Genomic DNA, 11,250 nt, shown 5'->3' with positions numbered 1-11,250 from the left:
AAATCTTACCTACAGAAAAGTAACACAAACAATTTTTAATTCTTCATTGCCAAGAGACAACATTAACATAAGATAATTATTTCAGTTGACTTGTAAACAAAGGTAATGGCAGCAGGTTATGTTCTGTATAACACACTCCAAAGAAGTGCCCTTCATTTCTCCTGTTACTGCTAGTATCTTGACAACCAGCTCCTCTGCTTGATTCATCAGGTGTTTTGAAAATGAGATTGCACTTTTGTGTGGGGAGAAATGTTCAGAGGGTTCAGATCAGTAGATCGAGTAGGCTGTGGTACAGGACTAAATCTTCCAATCCACTTACCTGGAAACTGTCACTTCAAGACTTGATGCACAGGATGACTGAAATGTGCTGGCGCCCCATCATGCTGGAACCACATGCACTGTTATATAGTGAGTGGCATGTCGTCAACCAACTGTGATAGTGCTCTAGTGAGGAGACAGTAATAACGCATGCCATTTAATGGCTAGGTGGGAGATGAAGACCAATTAACCACTAACCAACACCACCTTGCCCACACATTCACGTAGAACCTCGCTGATGAGAATCAGTAAATGTGGCATGTGGATTAAAATGCAAATTGTGGATGTTAAAAATCTCTCGTTCAAACGTCGCTTGAACTGCAAACAGCACACAGGATGGAAACATAGGTTGCGTTTGATACTGATCCAGACATTGCATAAACTGTGCTCTAAGTCGATAATCGTGTTTTCAGGTAGTGCACACACTGAATGTGAAATGGATGTAACCATTGCTCATGAACACTTCTTTCATTCATCTCATTCCCTCCCTGTTACTTGCAATCGGACGAGAGCTGATGGAAGGATCTTGTTCTGCATGCTGCAGGAGCCCGCATCTCGTGGTCGTGCAGTAGCGTTCTCGCTTCCCACACCCGGGTTCGAAGGTTCGATTCCCGGTAGGCTCAGGGATTTTCTCTGCCTCGTGATGGCTGGGTGTTGTGTGCTGTCCTTAGGTTAGTTAGGTTTAAGTAGTTCTAAGTTCTAGGGGACTGATGACCATAGATGTTAAGTCCCATAGTGCTCAGAGCCATGATGCAGGACAGATTCCTCAAAGTTCAGAATTTGTACTGTGAGACTTCATCTCTCTCCAGTTGATCTTCTCAATGACGTGGTCCCACACAGATGTTGATATAAGGCAGTAAATGTCGAATGAAATGGGGCAATTGGGGTATTACTGTTGATAAACCTGCTGTGCTGCTAGTCTGTTGTGGTTCGCTATGTAGTAAGCACCAACCATATCAATGTAATTATCCATGTGTACTGCTCCATTAGGAAACAGGTACTCTGATCTGTGAATGTGAAATGGCTATTATAGCTAGAGTGATGTATACCCTTGACCAGTAAAAGAGGAGCCATTGCAACAAATCAGTCATTACAGCTGAAGAGTGAATACACCATCTACCAGATTTTAAATGATGCTCACAGGAAAATAAAGGCATTAGAGACACACATTTGTTTTGGTGCCCTGTTTAACTTCCCAAAGTTTGTCAGTTCAAATAATAATCATCCTGTATAGTACTGGTGAAAAGAATATATGGTAGTGCAGTGGTATAGCAGATTCAAAATAAACATCTGTTACCAGTATACTTTCAGCATCCTTAAATTTTGTTACAGGTTTTCTCTCTGGTAGTATTTCAGCAGTATAATGCTCATAAATATGTGGTACACACCTGTTGGGGCATACTGTGCTCTGCACAATCCTAGAACTAATAATGAAGTCCCATGCTTCGTGACAGACCATAGGGGAATGATGCAAGAGACCCGCACCACCGTACTAGGCAAGGTCCTAATGGAGGTGGTTTGCCGTTGCCTTGGCCTGACAGTAATTGGGATGGACGACGACGACGACGGATCCCATGCTTCGGAAGTGAGAACGCTACCACAAGCTGCGAACAAACCTAGAACTAGTAGGAGAGAAATAAAATATACAAAGAAGCAGCTCAGATGTTAGCTCTTTCTCAGTGTCCATCTTCATAATATCAGCGACCAGTTACAATAAACCTGTGGTACTTTGCTTGTGCAGGGAAAGCTCCAATTGTGCCTGCCCAATCAGTACCGATTACTATGCCCAAGTTGGAGGGACTGCTTACATATGTACCTGTTTTTTGAAACAGCCCAGTAAGATTTAGGTAAAAGAAAAAACAGGTTGTAAACAATTCAATACTTCGTTTAAATCCTTCAGTTGGATGGATTGGTGAACATATAACCTTACAAAACATATGTCTAGAGTTTATATTTTTAATCTTGAGGCCGAGAATTTACATTTACTATATACAGTAATTATTTTAATTCAGAGTATTTAAATGATTCATTTCTTTCAGTAAAGGGAAAAAAATTACCATTGAACTAAAAGCCATAAGTAGAGCTAACAACAGATAGCAATATATCCTCGGACTATGAACAAAATAATTTGACATTTCAAACAAATACATTACGTGCACGACATATAAAAGGGCACTGGATTGCTGAAGCTGTCATTTGCACTTAGGTGAGTCACTGAGGTGGTTTCCGATGTGATTATGTCCACACATGGGAATTAAGACTTTGAACATGGAGTGGTAGTTGAAGGTAGAGGCCTGGGACATTCAAATTCAGAAATCGTTAGAGAATTCAATATTACAAGATCCACAGAGTCAAGAGGGTGTCAAAAATACCAAATTTGAAGCAGTACCTCCCACTACAGGCAAGATAGTGACTGACAGCCTTCACTTACCAATCGGGGGCAATGGTGTTTGTGTAGTTTTCAGTGCTGACAGACAAACACTGTGTGAAATAACCACAGAAATCAATGTGGGACCTATGACAAATGTACCCTTTAGGACAATGCAGTGAAATTTGGCATCAGTGGCCTTAGACAGCAGACAATGTATGAGAGTTCTGTGCTAACAGCATGACATCACCTGCAGTGCCTCTCGTGGCTATATCAGTTGAACCCTGGATGATGAAAGTTGTGGTATGGTCAGATGAGTCCTGATTTCAGTTCGTTAAGAACTGATGGTAGGGTGAGTGTGGTGCAGACCCCACAAAGCCATGGACCCAAGCCGCCCTGCAACTACCTGATGTAAAAGTGGCTCACAATTAGGGTTATTTTGTGGAAGACTTCTTATATTTAGATTCTAACAGTGAAACTGGTACATCAGTACATACACTGTCAGGCAATACTTTCCCTCATGCCATTTGTGTGTTGACGTGGATGGTACAGCAGATGACAGGATTAATGGTACCTCTGTCAGCTTAGTGCTCTGCAGACTAAAATGTGATCACCAGTGTAGAAAATATAGGTTTAACACTGCTCCTTTTAACTTGTGGTTGAGACTGCCTCTCTTTGGTCTAATACATGCATTTAATAGTGAGTTCAGTACTTGACTAATTGACCAGAATGACACATTTCTGACAAATTTGATATATGATGAAGTGAACTTTCATCCAGATAAGTATGTCAGTAGACGAAATTTCAGATATTGCTCGGACACAAACCTGCAGCTCATTCATGAAAAGGCCCCAAGGTAGCCCAGAGATGTGCTATTCAACAGTCCACTGGGACAGCTGGCCATTGTGTTAATATCAAGCAGTATATGATCATGATTAACAATATCTTCAATCCACAGCTGCATGAACATTGCCGTCTAAATGCAATATGGTTTCAGCAAATTGGGTTACAGCCATTATAGCCTGCAATTCAATGTTCAGTGATGACACTGAGACACTAATTTCCACATGAATTACTCTCACATTTGATGATATGCCATGGCCAGTGAAATCACCTGATCTTTCAGCATGATTTCTTTTTTCTGTGGGATCATCTCAAGGACAAAACTTTCTCACAGTAACTCCACAATACTGACGAGTTGAAAGCCACAATCTAGGAACAGATAGAGGGCCATTCCTCAAGAAATGAATGAGAATATAATGAGCAGTTTCAGTGAATAGCTTCAGCAATGCACTGCCAGTGATGAAAGCCATTTGTGTGATGTACTTTAACTTGGGTTTGTGTTTTCAGTAATGACAGTGTGTTTAAAATAGTTATCCATAAGTTATACTGGTGTAAATATTTGCTATTACTGAACAAAAATGTGCTGATTTCTGTGGGCCACCCTGTGGGAAATATAGCCATCCATTACAACATTTTCTGTAGTAAATTACATGAAGAGCTTGCAGAGTTACAAAATTCAGTTCCATCACATCTGATCACATAACCTTGCTAGATGTCTTTGTAGCTGAACAGATGATTCTGATAGAGAACCTGTTCGTTGATTAGCATATGCACTGTGGGAGTGTTAGCTTGCTACAGATTACCAATGGTTGTGCTGAATAGATTGTCAGCAGTTACTGCTTTGAAACTTCACTGTCATTGCAAATTATTTCAGTGGTGCCAGTAATAAAGGAAGCAGTGAGAGATCATGAATTATGATGCCATGAATTATGATGCCATGAATGGCACCCTGTGATGTTGAGGGCACATACAGCATTCACTGCTCATCTGCTATGTTGGTCCCCTTGGTAATAAATTTTGATGGTGGTACTCAATTGTTATGTATCAATAGCTGTTATGTAACAGTACTTAAAGTAACATTGTATTGCAGATTAGAATTGTGTGGTGGCTTGTATTAGAGTGCAATATCATAATTATTACTGGGCACATTAAAATTATCTATCCTTGTCATCTATGCTACATTATGGAATAATGTTTGCTTAACATTATGGCCTTCTGACCTGCTTGTAAATATTTTACTTGTTTGTTACTGTTCTGAGTGCATATTTGGTTTACTGCCCAGCAAGATGGAAGATTGGTTGAACTATGGAATCATATATAGTCTTTTGGACTATAATCAAGAACATTGCTGAATAAGCCAGTGATTTGATAAACATTACTTCACAATGTATTTTCCCCCCTCCTGGTGCACTATTTTCTGATAAGAAAAATTTTTGTTTACTTTAGAGATTCTGACTGGCTATCCCTAAGTTATTTGCTGCCACTTCACTGTCATGGATTGTTTATTGTGTAATAGGTTATGCTCTTTTTGAGGACATTAAAGCCCAATTTTCCATATTCTCTCCTTTCAAAGTGTGCTAAGAAATGAACATGCTAGTGGTACCACCTGTGAGTACATCCTGGTACTATCTGCTTGCAATGTCTCTCTGCAGAGTGTTCTTATATTATAACTTCATGGATAATGTTGCAGAACAAGGTGTTGGGCTGTATCATGATACTGTGATTAAGTTTTGTATTCAAAGTTGGAAAAGATGTCAGACACTTCATTCTCAATGAAACACATTATGAATGCTGTGTGATCTAATCAAAGATGATATTCATTAGATAAAGATACTGAGCCAGATGCAGTTGCTTGTCCTGTTCTAGAGAAAGCCTCTCAGCAGGGACATGGCACCCAAGGAGGGAAAGAAATCCAGTGTGTGTACCATGAGTCATCGTCCAAACTGTGGAGCAAGTCCTTCTGGATGCCATGAGGAGCACAGGCTGCAGGTCAAAAGCAGGACGACAGTTAACCTATGAACTACAGGTATTATAGTAGTAAACTGTGGCAACTGTTTTGGGACAGAACCAGAGTTCCAGGTGCTCATAGAAATCACTGAAGCACAAATAATTATAGGTACTGCTGGCTAAAGCTGGAGATAAGTTCAGCCAAAATGTGTACAAAGAACTTAAGTGTTCAGAAAGAATAGTTAAAATACAGTTGGTGGTGGTATGTTTGTTGCTGTTAGAAGTAGTCTATCTTGTAGAGAAATTGAAGTAGGTAATTCCTGTGCATTTGTTTGGGTAGAGGGTACACTTGACAACTGTAATAAATTAATAATTGTAAATTCGCTTCTTGCTTTCCTAAGAGACTTGTCTGTTCCTTCCAAAATGACTATGAAAGTGTAGACCAGATGTGGCTTCAATTCATATAAATAGTATAGACAACAATGGAGAGATTGGTATAAATTTGAGAGACAGAACTGTCCCCCACCCTCTCCATGGTACACAAAGCGGATCAGAACACTGTTGCAGAAGCTACGAAGAAAATGCAAAATTTAAAAGAATGCAAAATCCCCAAGAGTGGTGAAGTTTTACAGAAGCTCAAAATTTAGCATTAACTTAATGCACGGTGCTTTTAATAGTTTACGCAAAGAAACTGTTCGGAAGTCTAGCAGGAAATCCATAGAGATTCTGGCCATATGTGAATTACTTCAGCAGCAAGGCTCGCACATCAATACTTTCACTGGCTGACAGTGGTGAAGTTATTGATGACAGTACCACTGAAGCAAAGCTACTAAACATGGTTTTCCAGAATTTGTTCATCAAGGATGATGAAGTATGTATTTTAGAATTAGTCAAGAACTATTGCCAACATGAGTATCTTAGAAGAAACAATATTGTGAAAAGGATAATTACTACTAACCATGTAGTGGAGATGCCGAGTTGCAAATAGGCACAACAAAAAGATGTCGGAAAGTGAGCTTTTGGCCAACAAGATCTTCGCCGAAAATAGAAGGAAAACAAAATCATAAAAGCATAAAAAGCAAGGCAACTGGTCCAGATTGGATACCTGTTAGGTTCCTTTCAGTGTGTGCTGATAAAATTGCTCCCTGCTTACAAATCATATACAGCCGCTCTTGACGAGAAATTCATAGCTAAAGACTGGAAAGTTGTACAGGTCACAACAATACTTAAGGCAGTAGGAGTAATCAGATGAATTACAGACCCATATCACTGATGCTGATTTGCAGTAGGACTATTGGAACTTACACTGTGTTGCAGTATTATGAATTATTTTCAAGGAAAATTACCTGTTGATACACAGCATGGAGTCAGAAAATATTGTTCTTCTGAAACACAACTAGCTCTTTATTTTCGTGAAGTAATGGGTGGTATTGGCAGGGGATTTAAAATTAATTCCATATTTTTAGGTTTCTGAAAGGCTTTTGATACCATATCTCATGAACAGCTTCTAGGCAAATTGTGTGCCTATGGAGTACTGTCTCAGTTGTCAGACTGGATTTCTGAGTTACTTTCAGACAGATCACAGTTAAGTCAGAAAGTCATAGAGTAAAACAAGTGATATCTGGCATTTCTTAAAAAAGTGCTATACTCCCTCTGCTGTTCCTAATCCAAACAATTCAGGAGACAATCTGAACATCCCTCTCAGATTGTTTGCAGATGATACTGTCATTTACTGTCCAGTAAGTTGTTAGAAGATAAAGAACAACCGTAAAATGATTTAGAAAAGATAATAGTTGGATGTGAAAATTGGAAATTCACACTAAATAATGAAAAGTGTGAATACTAAAAGGAATCCATTACATTTAGGGTTCGATAACTCACACAAATCTAAAGGCTGTCAATTCAATTAAATACTTAGGAATTACAATTGTGAACAACTTAAATTGGCATGATCTTGTAGAAAATTTTGTGCTGAAAGCAAACCAGAGATTGTATGTTATTGTCAGCACACTTAAAAGATGCAATAAGTCTACTCAAGAGATGCTCTGCACTAAACTTACCTGTTCTCTGCTAGAATATTGCTGTACAGTATGTTACCTTTTCTAGATTGGATTGATGGAGGACATTGGAAAAAGTCCAAATGAGGACATGAGGTAGGGTAGCAAACATTATAAAAAAAGTCTTTCATTGCATCGAGATCTTTTTATGTAATTTCAGTCTCCCAGTGTTTTTCTCTGAATGTGAAAATATTTTTGTTGGCCCCCTACCTACATAAGGAAAAATGACTGCTGTAATAAAATAAGAAATCAGACCTTTGCCAGGCACTAAGGTGTGAATATCAGGATAGTCATGTAGATTAAAATGTGTCCAAAAAGCCATTCAAAGATTATAACACAGCTAGGATATATTTGGGAAGCAGTGCACATGAAACCTTAAATCGATCACCACCGATTTTCTGTAACTATACCATAATGAGGTAAATGATAGCTGAAGAGTTAATTGTCAAAAGTATTTATTATTAGACAACTTAAGAATTTTGTTTTGTTAAATGAGACTACAGTGGCATTGACAAAACTCATTGAAATTGCTGATTCAAACTGAGGCTTTCTGAATGTCATTATTACAGGATAAGAAATATTAGGAATTAGATGCAGCCAAAACATATCCATCTGTACAGCAGGTAAAACTTCATACCATTAATGAAGTTCTCTATTTTCAAAAAGTTACATGTGATAAAAACTAGATTTGTACAAAGTTGTTTGCACTTCTGATGTTGGGAAATATCACCCATGGTTTTGTATCCCAAGGACAGAATTTTGATGGGTTCTATTTTTACAGAGGTGTCATTTATAAGATGTTGAATCAGTCATTGTGTTACATGTAAATTGCTCTGGTCCAGTATTTTGTTTTTGTAGAATGGCAAAACTGTATTACATTGTGCAGTCACTGCACCAGTCTTTGGTAAAAAGTAGTTGAAGTCATTTAATGACTGATGTATATATAACTGGATTGTATATTGGAAATGTAAACATAAAAGTTCCATATTACAACAAATGGAAGTTACTGTATTTTGAATTTTGAACAATAACAAGAAGAGGTATATTCTGTTCATCTTAGTCAAGGAAGCTTATTAGCTTTTTAAGGATTGATGGTTTTCTTGCTACTGCTATGCAAGGTAATACCTTAAAACTGTGAAATCTAACTGTATTTAATTCAGAGTAGTATATCACAAGTAATTTTTTTTCTCCTTCTTGGTGACAATGTGAAGGAAGTGTTCACATGAGATAAAAGTTAATGTGAATGTATTTTGGTTAATAAAGAAACATGAAGAACATAAAAAGTTTCATTATAATTTTTACTGTGTGTGAAATGTATGAAACTATTTCATCAATTGACTTTGACTTGGTGTGGGCTGTGTGTTGGATCTGCAGGTGTGTGTGTGTGTGTGTGTGTGTGTGTGTGTGTGTGTGTGTGTGTGTGTGTGTGTGTGTGTGTGCGCAGCTTCGGAGATAAATGCGTATGTTTTGACTCGCATTGATTAACTTTTTAAGTATCATCTTATATGACCTATGAAATACTAAAGATTAAAACCCTTCAGTTCTACCTGTAACAAGTTACTCATAATATTCAAAACTGCTTTCTAATGGAAATCCATAAAATTTTTCCTGGGTGAAACATTTTTTGGTACAGGAATGTCTTGAGAACTGACTTTATGAGAATGACAAGTATTACCATGCATTTCTGTACTTTGAAAAGAAGCAATGATTGTCAAACAAAGGTATATCTATAGCTTATTGGAAATAGCAGAAAAATGTACTTCACCCCTATATTACAAGATGTCAGGTTTATATTAGGGTTGTCAAATCAGTAATATATTCTAACTCTCTAAGTGTTTTACTATAACAAGTAGTACTCTATTGGGCCTTGCAAAGTGCCATAAATGTCTATGCACTTAATACACTTTTGTGAAGTGGTATTTCTGTATGTGAACCACTGTTTCTTCCTCATATCCACCCTTTCCCCTCTGCTTTTTTTAATTCATTTTTGTGACTTTGCTGTTTGTGATTTTGCTGGTTGCATATATAACCTTTGGAATGTAAGCCTATTGAAACATATGTCTTAACAATGCTGTCTGACACGAGCTATATGTGCTGGTGAAACATTTATGGTTCAGTAGTAAAAAGTATTTAAAAATGGGTACTGATAACAAGTAAAGATATGAGCACTGTTCAGCTTTTTAATAGCCCTGGATTCGATTTTTGATAGTAGTGTGAAAAGTACCACTGCCACTGGCCCAGTGCTAATATCTTAAATACCATAAAATAATGCATACGGCACTATTGGAAAAAGTGCTTAGACCAAAGCTGTGTGCACTAAAGCTGAAGCTTGTATTTTCATTACTGGTGTAACAATATTTCTTTATAAATTGAAATAGAAATTATACTTCACACAGTGATGAAAACATATTCTTTGTGGTTAGGCACTCTTTGTGAATATTTTAAGCAGTCATAAAAGTAACGTAAGAAAATTACTTTATGGGGAGTCCATAGTGGAATATAATTACCCATCTGAGGATAAATGCTGATTCTCTCAGTAAAAGCAAGAGAGCAGTACACAGCCACTTTTGAAGGATGACAAGGTGTACGGGTCACGAATGAGGCTCTTGTTTGTTCAGGAACTCGTGAAGTTGTTCTTACTGTATGTATGTGAGCTGTGTGTTCCCTTTTCTATTTGGGGAGTAGTTATTTATCCTCGTAGATGTTATTGTAATGTTAGAAAGGTAGATATAAAAGATTGGTTATGATGTATTATATTGCCAATAGTTTTTCCTACATACTCTGAATTGGTACATGTAGTTAGTCATTATTCTAGGGATAAAATGCAGAGGATTTAATGTAATCTATCTAATTTTAAAATTGTTGCAAAGAGGAAATGGTATCTGATACAACCATCTAATTATGTAGTTTATGATTCATGCTGGACAAATAAATTTTCAGAAATGGACAGTTTCTGCTTTGGAAGCTCTATATTGTGAAGAATGTAACAAAATTCATTAAAAGTACATTGCTGTCCATTAAAATTGCAGCATCAGGTAGGATAGAAAATTACAATTTTTCTCTTCTGTGTATACATATATACAGAATACATAATTAAACATGTAGATGATTTGATGGTACATATAGTATGCAAAATTTAATACACAGAGCTGCCACCTCTGGCAGCAATGTTGACTCTCAACCTGGCATCGCATCAAGTCAGGCAGGGCTTGGATGATAGATTCAAGTGTATCACTGCAAAGTGCTTTAACTCTATGCCAGAGTTAGTCAGTCAGTGACTGGCAAGTGGTAGCATGCCAGTTTCTGAGCAATCAAAGACCAGGTGCTGTAAATGGATTAGAAATGGGAGAACATGCTGAGTGGGGCAACTGTTGCCTCTGTATTTAAGTAGGTCACCACAGCATAGTCAGCAATGTACCTATTATCTTGTTGAAACATAATTTCAGAGAGACTTTGAACATCTGGCACATACACCAGCCTTAACATCTCAGTAATATTACGGCTGCTGCCCAAGTTACCACATATGTGTACCAGAAGTGATTGTGTGTACCCAGTGGCACCACAGACCATCACACAACAGTTCTGTCCCCAGGATGATGGAAAATGAAATCTGGCTGGGTAGGTTCTCCCCAGAACTTCCACACACAGATACACCCATTGTGATGTAGTAGCAGAACTGTGATTCATCTGAAAAGAGGGCACAGTGCTTTTCCCGGG

Source organism: Schistocerca cancellata, chromosome 4, assembly GCF_023864275.1.
Source record: "Schistocerca cancellata isolate TAMUIC-IGC-003103 chromosome 4, iqSchCanc2.1, whole genome shotgun sequence".
In the NCBI taxonomy this organism is placed as follows: domain Eukaryota; kingdom Metazoa; phylum Arthropoda; class Insecta; order Orthoptera; family Acrididae; genus Schistocerca; species Schistocerca cancellata.
Note: the sequence above shows the minus strand (reverse complement) of the source record.